Raw genomic sequence first — 15,645 nt, 5'->3', positions numbered from 1 at the left:
CGGGACGGGGAGAGCATCTTTGTCCGCCTCACCCGGGGGATCCTCGTGCAACTGTGTCTTTTCTTCCCAACCATTTTTTTTTAAAAAAATCTGTATTCAGGGCAGTGGATAAAAACCCGACCCTGGAAGCAGGAGTACCTGAGTTCAAATCCGACCTCAGACAATAACGGCCTAGCTGTGTGGCCTTGGCCAAGCCACCTAACCCCGTTGCCTTGCAAAAAGCTAAAAAATAAATCTGCATTCAGACAGAAAATGCTTAAAATAGTGGGATGATTATTATCCACGTTCTACACTTTTTGTCCGTTTTGGTTTTGTGCCCACAGTCTCTGGCACCAAATAAATGGAAGGGAATTAATAAGAGCTGACTTTATGATCCATTGAACAGGTGGCAAAGCATCCTAGGCTGACTCAAGCCAGAAGAGCATCGAGTGTCCCCCCCGGAGAAGTCCTAGAGCAGTCAGCGGCCTCGAGGCGAGCGCGCCATCGCGAGGTGACAAGTGGGACATCCCACAGTCCAGCGCAGACAGCCGGCTCTGGCGCCGGGGCAGGTGCCGTCTGTCCTTGCGGGGATGGCCCCTCTTGGAACACAACTGCATTGGAAGCCAGAATCAGCAGAACCGTTTGGCAGATAGTGAAAACTAGAGAAAAGCAGAGCAGTGAAAGAGACTAGCTAGGCAAGAAATCAGAAATCCTGAAATTCATTAAAGGAGGAAATATAAATTAATTGAAGAAAACTTCCCTATCGGGTAAGGGTTGTTTGGGAAATTGGAAAAGCTGAAATAGCCTTCCACCAACAAAGGAAAAAGAGATCCGGAGGTGAAAGGGACCCGGGAGGCCATCCCAACCCTCTCCTTTTATAAATAGAAATTCAAAAAGATTAAATAGTAATAAAAGCTAACATTTACATAAGGCCGCCTCTGTGCCAGAGGCTCTTCCAATGTTATTTTATTTGATCTTCACAACAAATCTGGGGTGGAGATAGTATTATTACCCACCCCCATTTACAGATGAGAAAACTGAGGCAAACAGAGGACTTGGCCAGGGTCACATAGTCTGTAAGTATCAGAGGCTGGATGTGAACTCACATCTTCCTGACTATATTGCTTGGCCTCCTATTCACCTTACCACTTAGCTTTCCAAGGTCAAGGAGGATCAGGAGCAGGGGTCCTGAATCCAGACACAGTGCTCTTCCCACTGTATCCCATACACTGAATTGCTCAAATGAATATTCATCCTGAATAGCAAAGATCATACCATTAAAAAAATGAAAAGAGAACTAGATCAGGTACCTTTCACAACTGGCTCAAAGGAGAATTTTTAACCAAAGAAAGGAGAAGAATCAAAAAGGACTGACTAGATTATTAGAATTGGAAAACTGTGACTACAGTAAGAAGGGAAACTCGATAGGGAAAAAGTTTCTGGTAAATATCCCTTATCCAAAATATATAGAAAGAATTAACATAAATATTTAAATAAGATTTAAAAGTCATTTTCCAGGAAATATGAAGTTAAAGGACATGAACAAACAGGTTCTCAAAGCATTTTAAACGATTAACAGACTTATGAAAGGTTGTTCCAGGTCACTAATACTAAGGGAAAAGCTAATCTAAATAATCTGAGGTTTCATCATACATCCAGAGGGCAAAGATGACAAAAACTGAGAATCTTCCATGTTGGAGGGACTGTAGAAAGACATAAATACATAGTTGATGAAGCTATGAACTAAGGCTAAAAAGTAACTAAAATGAACAGACCGTATATTGAGCAAGGTCAACCCCAACAGAAGACACCTATCTCCCTTCCTCGAAGAGGAGAGGATAATGTAAGATAATGGGTGACTGACACACATACAGTGTAACAATTTGCTATGCTTATCCAATTCCTTTTGTGGAAGAGGCTGTGGCTCCTCCTGGGAGAATCATGAAGGACCTTAGAGAATACTTTGGGAGAGTCGATCCATAAAGTTAGCTTTATTGAATTGTCTTGTGTGGTGGTTGTTGTTATGAAATGGCTCTCTAAGAAGGGATGGGAGGGGGAGATATATTGGAAAATGTAATCTACCTTTAAATTTTATTTTTGGAAAATGTCTGCTCTCTTTGATCCAACAATCCAACTACAAGGTCTAGACCAGGAGTTTTTGCAGGCCATACAACATTATCAACTTAAAAATAAACCAGCTTTATGTGATCAAACATTTAATTAATTCACCCCTAAAAGCTCCTAGATTTATTAAATTTTGAGTCCGGCCTGCAATTGTTGTGGCACCGTAAAATCAAATGATTTCCCAGGTCTTAGACTGCCCCTGGACCAGATGTTCCTTGACCTTGGTCTAGACCCAAAGAAGGTCAGGCAAAAAAACCTCATATGTTCCAAAGTATATAAGCAAAAGTGCTTTTGGTGGGGGATTTTTTGGGAGGGGGATGATAACAAAGAGTTGGAAACAAAATAAGTGCCCATCAGCTGAGGGATGGCTAAATAAATTGAGGCACATGAATTTAATAGAATGTTATTACATTGTAAGAAAAGATGAATATGAAGAATTATGAGAAGCACAGGAAGATTTATATGAACAGTCAAAAGAAACAAGAAAACAATGCACATAATGACTACAGCTTGACCAGAAAGGGCAATAAAAAGGAAAAAACATTAATCATATTGTCCAAATTTGTCCTAAATGAAGAGTGGACAAAATGTGTCCAGCTTCTCTCATTTCAGATGGACAATAGTAGAAGCCTGTACCATCAAGTTTGGAAAAATTAAGTATAAATTTTATAAAAGTCATCTCTGTTAAGGATCAGTGACCAAGTTAGGATTTGGGAGTATGTATGATCACTAAGAGGTCAGAAGTAGGACTCAATCATTTCAGGGGTGTGTTCACTTTTCAAATTATGCAAAACTGTAACTGGAAATTACCTTTTTCTTTTCATTGCTGCAAATTTCTGCTTCTTTTTTTCACAGTCTATAAATATGAGTATACATACAAACACATACATATACATGCATGAATATATATACATACTTAACTCAAAATCTTTAAATGGCAGGGAAATTCTGTTGGTGAACTCTTTCCCCAAGCAATTGCTTGTGTATTAGAGGTAGATTGACCTATGAGGATTGTTACCAAAATGTAAAGATATCCTTGCCTAGATCTTGACCAAACAATGTAAAACCTTGGGTGAGATTCCTTAAGCTTTTGGGGTGGTCCTTGTCCTTACCAAAGAGAAAATATGCACCCTTGATCACACCCCTTCCCAATTTTGCTAGCAAATTGGTCCCACTATTCTCCTCACACACACATTTTTTTATTTTCCCTCAATCTATTGGTTCCTTCTGTACTATCCATAAAATACCCATCTCTACCATCCTTTTCTTGATCCTACTATCTTCCTCTAGCTATCATTCATGTCTTTCTTACCCTTCATAGTCAAATCCCTTGAGAAAGTCATCTACACTCAATGCCCACACTCCCACTCTTCAGATTTTCTTCTAAATTTTCTTCTGTCTGGCTTCTGACTGCATCACTCAGCTGAAATAGTTCTCTCCAAAGATACCAGTGAGCTACTAATTGCTAATAACAATATATATGTGTATATATATGTATGTATTTTATATATATATATATATATATATATATATATTAATCTTCATTCTGCCTGACCTTTCTCAGTCTCACCTTTTCTTCCTAAATACTCTCTCCTTCAGAGGTTTTCCAAACACTGCTCTCTCCTGGGTCTCCTCCTACCTGTCTGATTCCTCTTCAGTTTCTTTTGTTGGTTCTTCATCCAGATTACATCTACAGACTGTGAGGGTCTCTGAAGGTTCTGTCCTGGCCCCTCTTCTCCTTTCTCTTTATATGATCATTCTTGGTGATCTCATTTCCTCTCATTGATCCAGGTACCATCTCTATGAACATGATTCCCACATCTCTATATCAAGTCAATTCAACAACGAGCATTTACAATGTGCTGGACACTATGCTAAGCATCAGAGACAGAATGAGGCTCACAGTCTAAAAGGGAGAAATGTGCCCACAACTATGGGCAGACTATACCCAGGTAAATTGGAAATAATCAGCAGAGGGAAAGAACTTGTTTGTCCTTTGTTTTTGAAGAGGACTAAGGACATCATGAGGTCTTGGCTCATGGGTGAATTGAATTCAAGTGAGGCAGGGTTGCACAAATTTCTCAGCCTCACTCTCTCTTCCTGAGTCATCAAAATCTAGGGACAAAACAGAGGTCAGAATGATTGGTGATGACCCAGCAAGCAGTGGATGACCTTGGCATCTTTAATATCTGACCCCACTCTAAGGCTCTGTCTATAACATCTGCTTCAGTTGCCTTCCTGGCCCTTAGAACAAATTGTTCTCATCTGCCCATTCTGCCAGGAAGTTTCCACATGCTCAGAGTAGACATTTTCCCCTAATTCACCAATGGGTTTGAGGTCTCTCAGTTAGACGCAACTGGCTTAGTATAGCTGCTGATAGTTTTTACTGGGTGTGGCTGCTGCACATTCAACAGCTTCTGGGAGCTACAAGTGAGCACTGGGTGAATCAGGTGGACACCACAAGTAGGTCAGCAGCCCTGAGAAAAGACCAAAGGGATTAGTCCTCATACACCTAGAGAAGGAACTAGTATTGAGGGGAAAGATTTCTGGCTAAAGGTGAGCTTTTTGTTGGGATTTGAAGGAAGTCAGGTAAATCAAGAAGCCCCGAGGAGGAGGAAGAACATTCCAGGTATGGGGGACAGCTGGTGAAAATGCAAGGCAGTGGGAGAGAGATAATTATCATGTGAGTGGAATAACAAGGAGGCCAGCACCACTGGATTATAAAATATATGGAGAGGGGTAAAGTGTAAGAGGACAGACAGGAAAGATAGAAAGGGACCAGATTATAAAGGGCTTTAAAAGGTTTAGAATTTTATATTTGGAAGTAATAGGGAATGACTGGAGTTTATTGAGTGAGGGCGTGACATGATCAGACTTGTACATGAGGAAGATCAGTTTGACAGCTGGGTGGAGGGTAGATTGGGATGGGGAGGGACTTGAGGCAGGAAGACCAATTAGCAGTTACTGCAATGGTGAGGAGATACTACACTAGGGTGGTGGCAGGATCAGAGGAGAGGTGTTAGGAAGGAAAAATTAGAGACCTTGATAACCAATGGGATATGAGTGATGTGGAACAGTAAGGAGTCAAGGATGACACCTAGGTTTTGAGCCGGGGGAACCAGGAGACTGGCTCTCACTCTGGATAACAGGGATGATGATTGGGGGGAGGTGTACTCTATAATGATGAAGAATTCTATTAGTGTGTGTATATGTATGTATATATATATATATATATATATATATATATATATATATATATGGCAACTTGCCCCTTCTCTCTCTTCTATCCAACTTTGAAACATGAGGATGGTTCTGAACTATCTGGAGGGTCAAATTTACCTGGCCGAAGGCTGTAAGTGACTGCCTCTGTTTCTTTTGGCTATGTTCTTTCACCCACCTTTAGTGAATGAATTTCCTGTTATGGGAATGTTCAGATCTCTACCTCATGATTTTTGGAAGGTTCAGTTGTCAAGGGAGATCTTTGAGACAGTCTCAAGTGAACCTGAGCAGCAGGTGTGGAAGTGCCTGTTACAGGTAAGGAAAGACAACAATCTGAAAATGGAGGCAGCTTTCAGGAGGAACCCTCACATAGGGAAGAATATCAGCAAGAGGTTCAACAGAGGCAGAAAGCCACAAAACCCATTTGGGATGAGTGTCCATTAGTAGTCTCTATCCAAGGAGAATTCACTGATGACTCTACAAAGTAAAAACAAAACAACCTCCCCCACAAAAAAACATAATTTGAGAGGGAGCCAAATATATTCACTACATGTAAGTCTACAGAGCAGTGGATAGAGCACCAGACCTGAAGTCAGGAAGATCTTACTGGTTGTGTGACACTAGGCAAGTCATTCACCCTATTTTCCTCAATTTTCTCATCTGTAGAATGAGTTGGGGAAAGAATTGGCAAACTCGCCAGTATCTCTGCCAAGGAAAATCCAAATGGGGTCAAGAGGAGCCAGACATAATCACAAAATGATTGAACTAAACTAGAAACCCATGTCCTCAGGGTTATCCTGTAGGGATACCCCATCCATGAGGCCATCCATGAGGCTGCTTCACTTAGAAAATAATAAAATTTCCTGGGACAGACTTTAGCTAGATACTGCTCAAAGAGAGTTTTTATTCCATAATTCATTCTTAAAGACTTTGGGGCAGATCTAATTGTTTGGAAAATTTTCCTGACATCAACCTTAAGTTGCCTTTCTACCATTTCCTTCCATTACTGTACTTCTGATTCATCCCCAGAGGGAGGGTAGGGAGAGGAATATATTCAGAAATGAATGTGAGGTAACATCAGGCATCAATAAAAATATTTTTTTAAAAGAGAAAAAATAAACTCGCTGAGATTCCTGCAGGGTGGGGTAGGCAAATAGAAATTATGGCCCATTGGCCAAATGGAACTCATAGCTAAGTCTCTCCCAAGTTGGCTAGGGTTCTTCCCAGATGTTCCTGATTCCCAATTAGGACGTTTTCTTCCACAAATAACAGTGATTGAACCCTTGAATCAGCTTCTATTCAAGATGTTCCCTAGTTAAACTAAGTTCTTTGGGCAATACTGTGATCGACTTTCTAATAGATACTGATTAAATGGGAATCAATACTAGTAGGATTTATCTGAGAAACAATGTGACAGGAAGAAAACAAGCATTTATCAAGCACCTACTGTATATTAGACACTATGCTAAGTACTCAACAAATATTTTATCTTTACAACTACCTAGGTGGATATTTTCTATTATAATCTCCATTTTACAGTTGAGATAACTGAGGCAAACAGAGGTGAAGTGACTTGCCCAGATTCACACAGCTAGTAAGTGACTGAGATCAGCTTTGCACTCAGATCTTGACTTCAGGCTACAAAATGTCTAAATGTCTAATGTCTAAAGTATAGCCATGCTCCCTCCTTTCTGCCTTGCCACTTTTCACAAGGGCCTTTCATAGCTGAAATCTTTTATACACAAAGTCTTCTAAACTAGAGACTTCCAGGTTTTTGGTTGATTACTTTCCTAGCCTGTCTGTGACCTCAAAGGCTGGAACCACCAAAGTAAGATTCCACCACTCCATATTAGATGGGTGAAATGGAGCAGCCCTTCAAAGATGCCCCAATGAGAAGTTGGTATGCATATTCAATCATTCCTTCATTCATTCCTTCCTTCATTCATTCATCAAGGTCAAGAGCACCCTTGGATGCCCTTTTCTTTCGATGTAATGAAGACCATAGTTCCTGCAGATTTCTGATGGGATCCTGCTATGTATTCCTGACTGGTCTTTCCCAGTTACCCTCTGAAGGAATCTAGCTAGTAAGTGTCTGAGGTCAGATTTGAATTCATGAATATTAGTTATCCTAAATCCAAACCCAGTACTCTAGCCTCTTCTCCACCTGGCTGCTCCAGAGGAAAGGTACTATTAGGAACTATCCTCCATGGAGGAGGGAGAGGGAAGGGCAGAAGGGAAATCATCGTCTTCCTAGATTTGGAGGAATCAACTGCTGCCCTTGTTTGGTGGATAATGACCTAATACCTTTCCCTTAGGGCAAGTAGCTGGTGAAGTGGCTAGAGTAAATCAGGAATCAGGATCATTAATCTTCACGAGTTCAAATGTGACTTCAGAGCCTAGCTGGATGACTATGGGCAAATCACTTAACCCTGTTTGCTTCAGTTCCTCACTTGTAAAATAGGTGGGAGAAGGAAGGCAAACCACTCCAATACTCTTGCCAAGAAAACCCCAGATGAAGTCACAAAGAATCAGACAAGACTGAAATAACTTAACAAGAATAACAAGAACAAACTTTTCCCTTCTTTCCCTGCCTTCCTCTTCATATTCCTTTGATTGTATCCAGATAAACTATATGACTTTCCCTTAAATAGATCAAATAAAAGTCTGTTGCTTTCAGCTTTGGCTGACAACTGTTTGTTTTTTTACAAATACCCTTTAAATCCTACAATGAATCCCCAAAAGAGGATAAGAAAAAAATAATTCAAATTGGAGATCAACCACCAACTTGCCATAGAAATTAAATCACTTGCTTTCTCTGGTCCTCAATTTCTTTATCTGTAACAAGAGGGGTCGATATTCTCTAGTATTTCTTCAAGCTCTGTCTAATGTTCTAAAGTTCCTCCCTGCTCAAACATCATTTTCACCACCACCACTACCATCATCATCAAATATCCTTAGCTCAGTAAATATTATTGGCAGTATAAGTGCAGAGATGTATGATATGGGCAATAAATCCTAAAGGTGGCCAAGAAAACAACCAGAATATTTGGCATCTTAGATTCTGGGACTAAAAAGGACCTTAAAACATAAGCTAAGAGAATTGAAAAGTCACTAGACCAGCTATCAGAACACTCTCATTTTATGACTTGCCCAAAAAAATCACCCAGTGAATTAGAGGCAAAGTCAGGTCTCTGGAACCCAGGTCTTTGGACTCCCAGAACAGAAAGTTTCCAGTCATTATTTTCCAGTCTCGATCTTATTTCAGGTTGAGCTTTAGAAGAAACAAGTCCAGAGAGCTTTTAAATTCTTACTGTCCTGATTAAATGAGATTTGAATAGTCTTTTTTTTTTAAGGTTTTTGCAAGGCAATGGGGGTTAAATGGCTTGCCTGAGGCCACACAGCTAGGTAATTATTAAGTGTCTGAGATCGGATTTGAACCCAGGTACTCCTGACTCCAGGGCTAGTGCTTTATCCACTACGACACCTAGCCGCCCCCCTGAATAGTCTTTTAAGCCAGAGGTGTCAAATTCACAGCGGGACTCATTTAAGACCCTTAATACTCCCAAGTGCAGTCTCAACTAGATTAAATATAAGTGGGAATATTTAACAAAATAAATAAAAATACAATAAAACACAGACAAGAGTAATTTGTGGTTTTCTGTCAATATTTAGTTCTTTCAAACAGTTTATCTCTACCCTCCTCAATTTTTATTTGAGTTTGACACCTCTGTCACTAACAAACCTTTCACACCTCCTTAATTAAATCACCAACTTACTTTTCACCTCCTCAACCCAGGGCTCCCTAAGTCTACCCTCTCAATTGAGAACTTGGCCAGTTATATTTTTTAATTGAAATTTTCCTTAATTTTTCTAATTACATGCAAAGATAGTTTTCAACATTTGTCCATTTGAAAGATTATGACTTCAACATTTTTATTCTCCCTTCCCTGCCCCCTCCTCAAGGTGGTGATCAATCTGGTAAAAGTTGTACATGTACAATTACGTTAAAGATAGTAGTTCTGTAAGTAATATAAGGTAGGACTTTAGGAAAGCATGGAAAGACTTGCATGAATTGATGCTGAGTGAAGGGAGCAGAACCAAGAGAACATTGAACACATTAACTACAACATTGTGGGATGATCAACTATGATGGATGTAGCTCTCAGTAGTTCAGTGATCAAGGACAATCCTGAGAGACCTGCTATGGACAATGCTATCCACATCCAGAGAAAAAACTATGAAGTCTGAATGCAGTCATACTGTGTCCACTTTTTAAAAACTTCTTTTGTTTTTTTCTTTCTTATTCATGATTTTTCCTCTCCTTAGTTCTAATTCCTTTTACAACATGGCTAATGTGAAACTATGTCCAAGATCACCATCCTCATCTAGCCCTGAAGGTGACTAATAAATAAGAATGAGTCCCTGTCCTCATGTCCTATAACTCTGGGGTCTTTGACCACCCTTTCCTCCTTCACTCCATCTTACATGAAAGAAGAAATGACCCTTCTCTTTGCCAAGGCCAACCCCAGTCTCCTCCAGCTAATGTGCCCCTCTATCATCCCTCCTCTCTCACTTTCCACCTCTCCCTATCTTCCAGCTATATTACTACTACCCACAAACATGGCCTTGTTTCCTACAGTCCAGTTGAGGCATCTGGTGGTACGCTGGTTAGAGCCTGAAGTTTGGACTCAGGAAGGACTTTGACTTAAATCCTGCCTTACATACTTCCTAGTTGGGAGACTGACTCTAAACAAGGTTAAATTACTTTGAAGTTCAAATGAGATATTTGGAAAGTGTTTAGCATAGTATAGAATAGGCCATAGAGAAGTGCATCATTCTTCTCTTCTCTTTCCCATCCATCCTATATCTCTTTTGTCCTTTGTGGCTAAATTCCTTGAGAGAGTCATTGATACTGGGTGCCTCCTCTCACTCCTTTCTTAACTCTTTGTAATCTGACTTCTCATTGTTCAACAAAAGTCACCAATAATCTCTTAGTTACCAAATCCAATGACCTTTTCTTCATTCTCATTTTCCTTAGTCTCTCTGCAGTCTTTGATACTGTGGGTCACTGCTTCCTCCTTGATCACCCAGCTAGTAACTGTCTGAGGATGGATTTGAACACAGGTACTCCTGACTTCAGGGCTGGCACTCTACCTACTGTGTCAATTAGGTGCCCTCCCCCAATCCCCTCCATTGCCTCTCATACAGGGTCATTTCCAGTTGACTGATTCACATCTGGCCATTGGATCCAGATGGCTCTGGAGGAGAAAGTGAGGCTGGTGACTTAGCACAGTACCCATCACTCAAATTCCAATTCATGACCTTATCATGGTATCACCTACCTGATGTTATGGTTTTCTTCAAGAATGAAGGACAGGGGTGGCTAGGTGGTACGGTGGATAGAGCACTGGCCCTGGAGTCAGGAGTACCTGGGTTCAAATCCAGCCTCAGATAATAATTACCTAGCTGTGTGGCCTTGGGCAAGCCACTTAGTCCTACTTGCCTTGCAAAAACCTAAAAAAAAAGAATGAAGGACAAACATCACCTTCTTGATACTTTTTTTGACCAAAATAGCAATATTTTGTTTATACTCTTTGCCCAAGACATCATTTATGAGAAAAAAGACCCTCATCCCTAACTTGTCTCATTTTGAAGTTTGAAACTTTCATTGTGACAAAGAAAAACATTATGTTGATCCTCTCTGCTTCCTAGGTTTTGGGTACCCCAGTATCTCCTGGTTCTCCTCCTGCCTATCTGACTCCTGCTCATTTAAGTCACATCAACTAACTATGGGTGATAATGATTCCCAGGGGTGGCTAGGTGGCATAGTGGATAAAGCACTGGCCCTGGAGTCAGGAGTACCTGGGTTCAAATCCGACCTCAGACACTTAATAATTACCTAGCCACGTGCCCTTGGGCAAGCCACTTAACCCTGTTTGCCTTGCAAAAACCTAAAAAAAAAATTCAAAGATAATAATTCCCAAATCTGCCTATCCGGCCTCAATCTCTCTTCTGACCTCCAGTTGCCTGTGAGGCATCTTGAACTGAATGTCCTACAAAACATTTTTAAATTCAACATGTCTAAAATGGAATTCATTATCTTTGCCCCTAAACCCTCCCTCCCTTCACTGAAAATCTCTATTACCATGGCTACCATCCTCTCAGACACCAGACTCACAACCTAGATGTTATCCTGTCCCCCATTTCCAATTTGTTGTCAAGGCTTATGGATTTTTCCTTTGCAATATCTGCCTACTAAACTCCTTTTCCTCCTCTGATACAGCCCCCACCCTGATGCAGGTCCTCATCACCTCAGGCCTGGACTATCACAGTAGTCTCCCCCCTGCTCTAGTCCATCTTCTATTCAGCTGCCAAAATGATTTTCCTAGTGTGAATGTGACCATGTCACTCCTATCCATTAAGACTCCAGTGGCTCCTTATCCTATCTGTTTTCAGGATCATCATCATCTCCAGGATCAAACATTAAATTCTCTTTTTGGTGTTCATGACTTACCCACCTGCCAACACACACACACACACACACACACACACCTTTTAATCTTCATAACCTTTATTCTCTTCTAGAAATCCTGACACTGACCCCCTTACAGTTCCAGGACCAAAACACACCATCTGTTGAATTGGGGGATTCTCCCTGGTTCTCCCCCATGCTTGAAACTCTCTTCCTCCTCTTTTCCACACCTTGACTTCAACTAAAATACTTTCCACAGTAAGCCTTTCCCAATGCTTCTTTTTTTTTAAATTTAATTTATTTAAGGCAATAGGGTTAAGTGACTTACCCAAGATCCCACAGCTAGGCAATTATTAAATGTATGAGATTGAATTTGAATGCAGGTCCTCCTGACTCTAGGGCCGGTGCTCTATCCATTGTGTGCCACCTAGCTGCTCCTCCAATCCTTCTTAATTCTGTTTTCCCTCTGTTGATTATTTCCTATTTATATCATATGTCACTTGTCCGTACATATTTGTTGCCTGTTGTCTCACCTCTTATCTGTGAGCTCCTTGAAAGTAGGAATTGTCTTTTTCATCTTTTTGTATCACTAAGGTTGGATACTTAGTTGCTCTGTGTTACTGACTGTGACTCTGATCAAGGAATCACATTGGTAGAAGAACCTCAGAGTACCTTCATCCTTATTTTCCAGGGGGGGAAAAATGTGGGCCAGCAAGGGAAGTGAATGGCTAGAAATGGATTAATAGATTCAGCCAAACTTTATGAGCTAAGCACAGAGAGTACATAGTAATAAAGAAGATAGTTCCTGCCTTCAAGGAGCTTCCATTCTAATGGGAGAAAGACAATATATAAAGATCCCATAAATAAATGGCCAAGTTGGGGCTTGACAGTCCAGTCCAGTGTTCTCTTCCCTATAATACATAGTCAATTTAATTCTCTATGCAGCCTCCCCAATAGCAGGTGCTTTTAAAATTTTTTATTTTTTGCTTTGGAGGCAATTGAAGTTAAGTGACTTGCCTAGGGTTGGTTGTTGTCTTTTGTTCTTGAAAAGGACCAAAATGACACCACCATGCTAAGAGTCAACTAAATAAGAGGATGGGACTAAATGACTTCTGAAGTCCTTCTAACAACGTGATTCCTTGGTCAAAGTTGCAGTCAATAACCCAGAGCAACTAGAACCAGTCAATACGAATTTAAGTGCCCAGCCTTAGGGATACAGAAAGATGAAAAAGACACTTCCTGCTCTCAAGAAGTTCAGAGCTAAGGGGTGAGACAACAGGTGGACAACAATGTACCAACAAACTACATATAATATATAGGAAATAATCAACAGAGGGAAAACATTGACTATGGCTGATGAGACCAATAGGAGCTTGGAATGTTCTACCACAGGTCAGACACAAATGGATCATGTGAACATTTGGGGTGAATTCTCTAAATTTTCACATCTCAGTCCTTTCTGAAGACACATTGTAAATAACCATCTGAAGGATCAATCTATTAAGAAAGACTCTGGCGAGAAACTTGCCACCTTTATAGAGATGGACAATGGGGGTATCCATGAACTCTTTGGGGATTATCTCCTCTTGCCATATAACCTGGAAAATTTCAATTAGCTTTTGTAAGAGCAATGGACCCTGTCCCTCACACACACACACCTTAAAATCTCAGCTGGAATGGGATTGACACCAGGTACTTTGCCACATGAGAGAATTGAAAGGCATTCAAAAACCTCTTCTTTTGTTCTTCTACTAGGGAGGAATTGACTTGACCCTGAGATAATGGTCAGTGGCATTAGCATTGATTGATGATGCTCTATGGGGAATACTATGGAAAAACTCTAATGCCTGCTTCAACTCATGGCTGTTGGAACAAACTGTTCTCATCTGCCCATTCCACCAGAGGAAGTCTTCACATGCTTGGGGTAGCACCTCTTAAGTCATTGACAGGTTTGAGACTGCCTCAATTATCCTCCACCAAGTTTATCCCATCCACCAAAATGGTCCACCAGGGTGCAGCTGCTGTAGATGCTATAGCTTCTGAGAGTCAGGTGGATCAGGTGGTCATCGGTGACAGAAAGTAACTCTGAAAGAGCACAGCAGCCCTCACACCAGAGGTACTAGTCTTCCTTGAACACACTCACACTCCAGGGTTGCAAAGCTAATAAATGTCTGAAGCTGGAACAGGTGTTTGGAAATCCATGTATTTATTTTCTCTTCCTATCTTTCCCAAATTTTTATCTTTTTTCTTTCCCCCATTCTCTAAACTGTAAAACACATATGAAGCCAACTGAAAGAAAGACCAAGCTTCTTTTAATGCTAAATTTAAACCTGGTGCTCTGAACCAATATAAGAGTTGATGCTATTCATCTCTAGGAGCTTGGAACTGGTAAGAGTGAAGAGCAGACCATGGGCCGCCAGAATGAGAGATGAAGGAGGCCCTGGACACCTTCCAAGCTCCCTTATGTTTTCTCAAGGTTACTTGAAGTTTCTTATGATGTTAAGGCCTTGTTATGTTCTTTAGTCTTTTTAGTCATTGATGTTCTTTTCAAAGGCAGAGGAGAGCATGAATCAAGAGCCCTGGGCTCTAGTCCTAGATCAAATATTAACTTGGAGGTCTTAGACAAGTAAGTTACCTTTCTTCTCTGGGCTTCCATTGGCTTAGATCAGGGAGTTAGACCAAATAAATGATCGTTAAGATTCTTTCCAGTGACAGCAATCTGAGTTCTTTGGTCCATTCAGTTATGCAATAAGTATTTCTTTAAGTACCCACTGTTTGCAAGGCCAGGTTCTCAGTGCTAGAAATTAAACAGATAAATAAGTACAAGATAATTTAAGACAGGAAAGAAAACTAACAACCATGGAAATCAGCAAAGACTTTCTGTTGGAGCCTTAAAACAATGGAATTTGGTGGTGGTTGTTGAAGTTGCAGAGTATATCCCTCTTGGGTAGGGAAGGGAGTCTGATGTACCAAGACAGAAGACAGAATTTTAAATTCTAGGAACAGCTAATAGATCAATTTGACTTGTACATAGGGAACATGAAGGAGAGTAACTCAGTAAGTAATAAAAGGGGATAGACTGGATGATTGTGGAGGGCTTGAAATGCCAATTTGTATTTTATGCTGATGTCAATAGGGAACCATTGATCATTTTTGAGCAAGAGAGTGGCACAGTCAGATCTGCATTTTAAAAAGATTATTTGGGGACTTGTTTTGTTTTGTTTGCAAAGCAGTAGGGTTAAACGACTTGCCCAAGGTCACACAGCTAGTATCTGAGGCTGGATTTGAACTCAGGTCCTCCTGACTCCAGAGCCGGTGCTCTATCCACTGAACCACCTAGCTGCCCCATTTGGGGACTTGTGTGGAGGATGACTTGTAGAGACAAAAGACAGAGTCCTGGGGTATTTTGCAGTAGTTCCAGAGAAGAAATGATGATGTTCAAACATTCTATTTTTTTTAACATCTCCCACCCACCACCCACCTCTTCCCACACACACACACACACACACACACACACACACACACACACACATACAGAGTGACTTTTGAGGCTAACAGTTTGCACTCTTAGGATCCCGTATCTTTGCCTGCCTTTCCCTTATGGGAGTGCCTTGGAACAAAGTCCAATGTTTAATCCATTTAAAATTAAGAATTGTAGCGCATTGCCTCGTCACCAGAGGGCAGTCATAGGCTGATTCCTAGAATAATAGTCCAACTATGGACCTTGAATTGAATCTATGCATTTAAGGATCATCCTGCTGTGCAGGAATTAGAAGAAATGGTCCATACTCTCTCAGAACTCATAGTCTAGATGGGAAGACCAGAGTGAGATTTAGTTTGGAGTGGAGAAA

Source organism: Macrotis lagotis, chromosome 1 (genome assembly GCF_037893015.1).
Source record: "Macrotis lagotis isolate mMagLag1 chromosome 1, bilby.v1.9.chrom.fasta, whole genome shotgun sequence".
Classification (NCBI taxonomy): domain Eukaryota; kingdom Metazoa; phylum Chordata; class Mammalia; order Peramelemorphia; family Peramelidae; genus Macrotis; species Macrotis lagotis.
Note: the sequence above shows the minus strand (reverse complement) of the source record.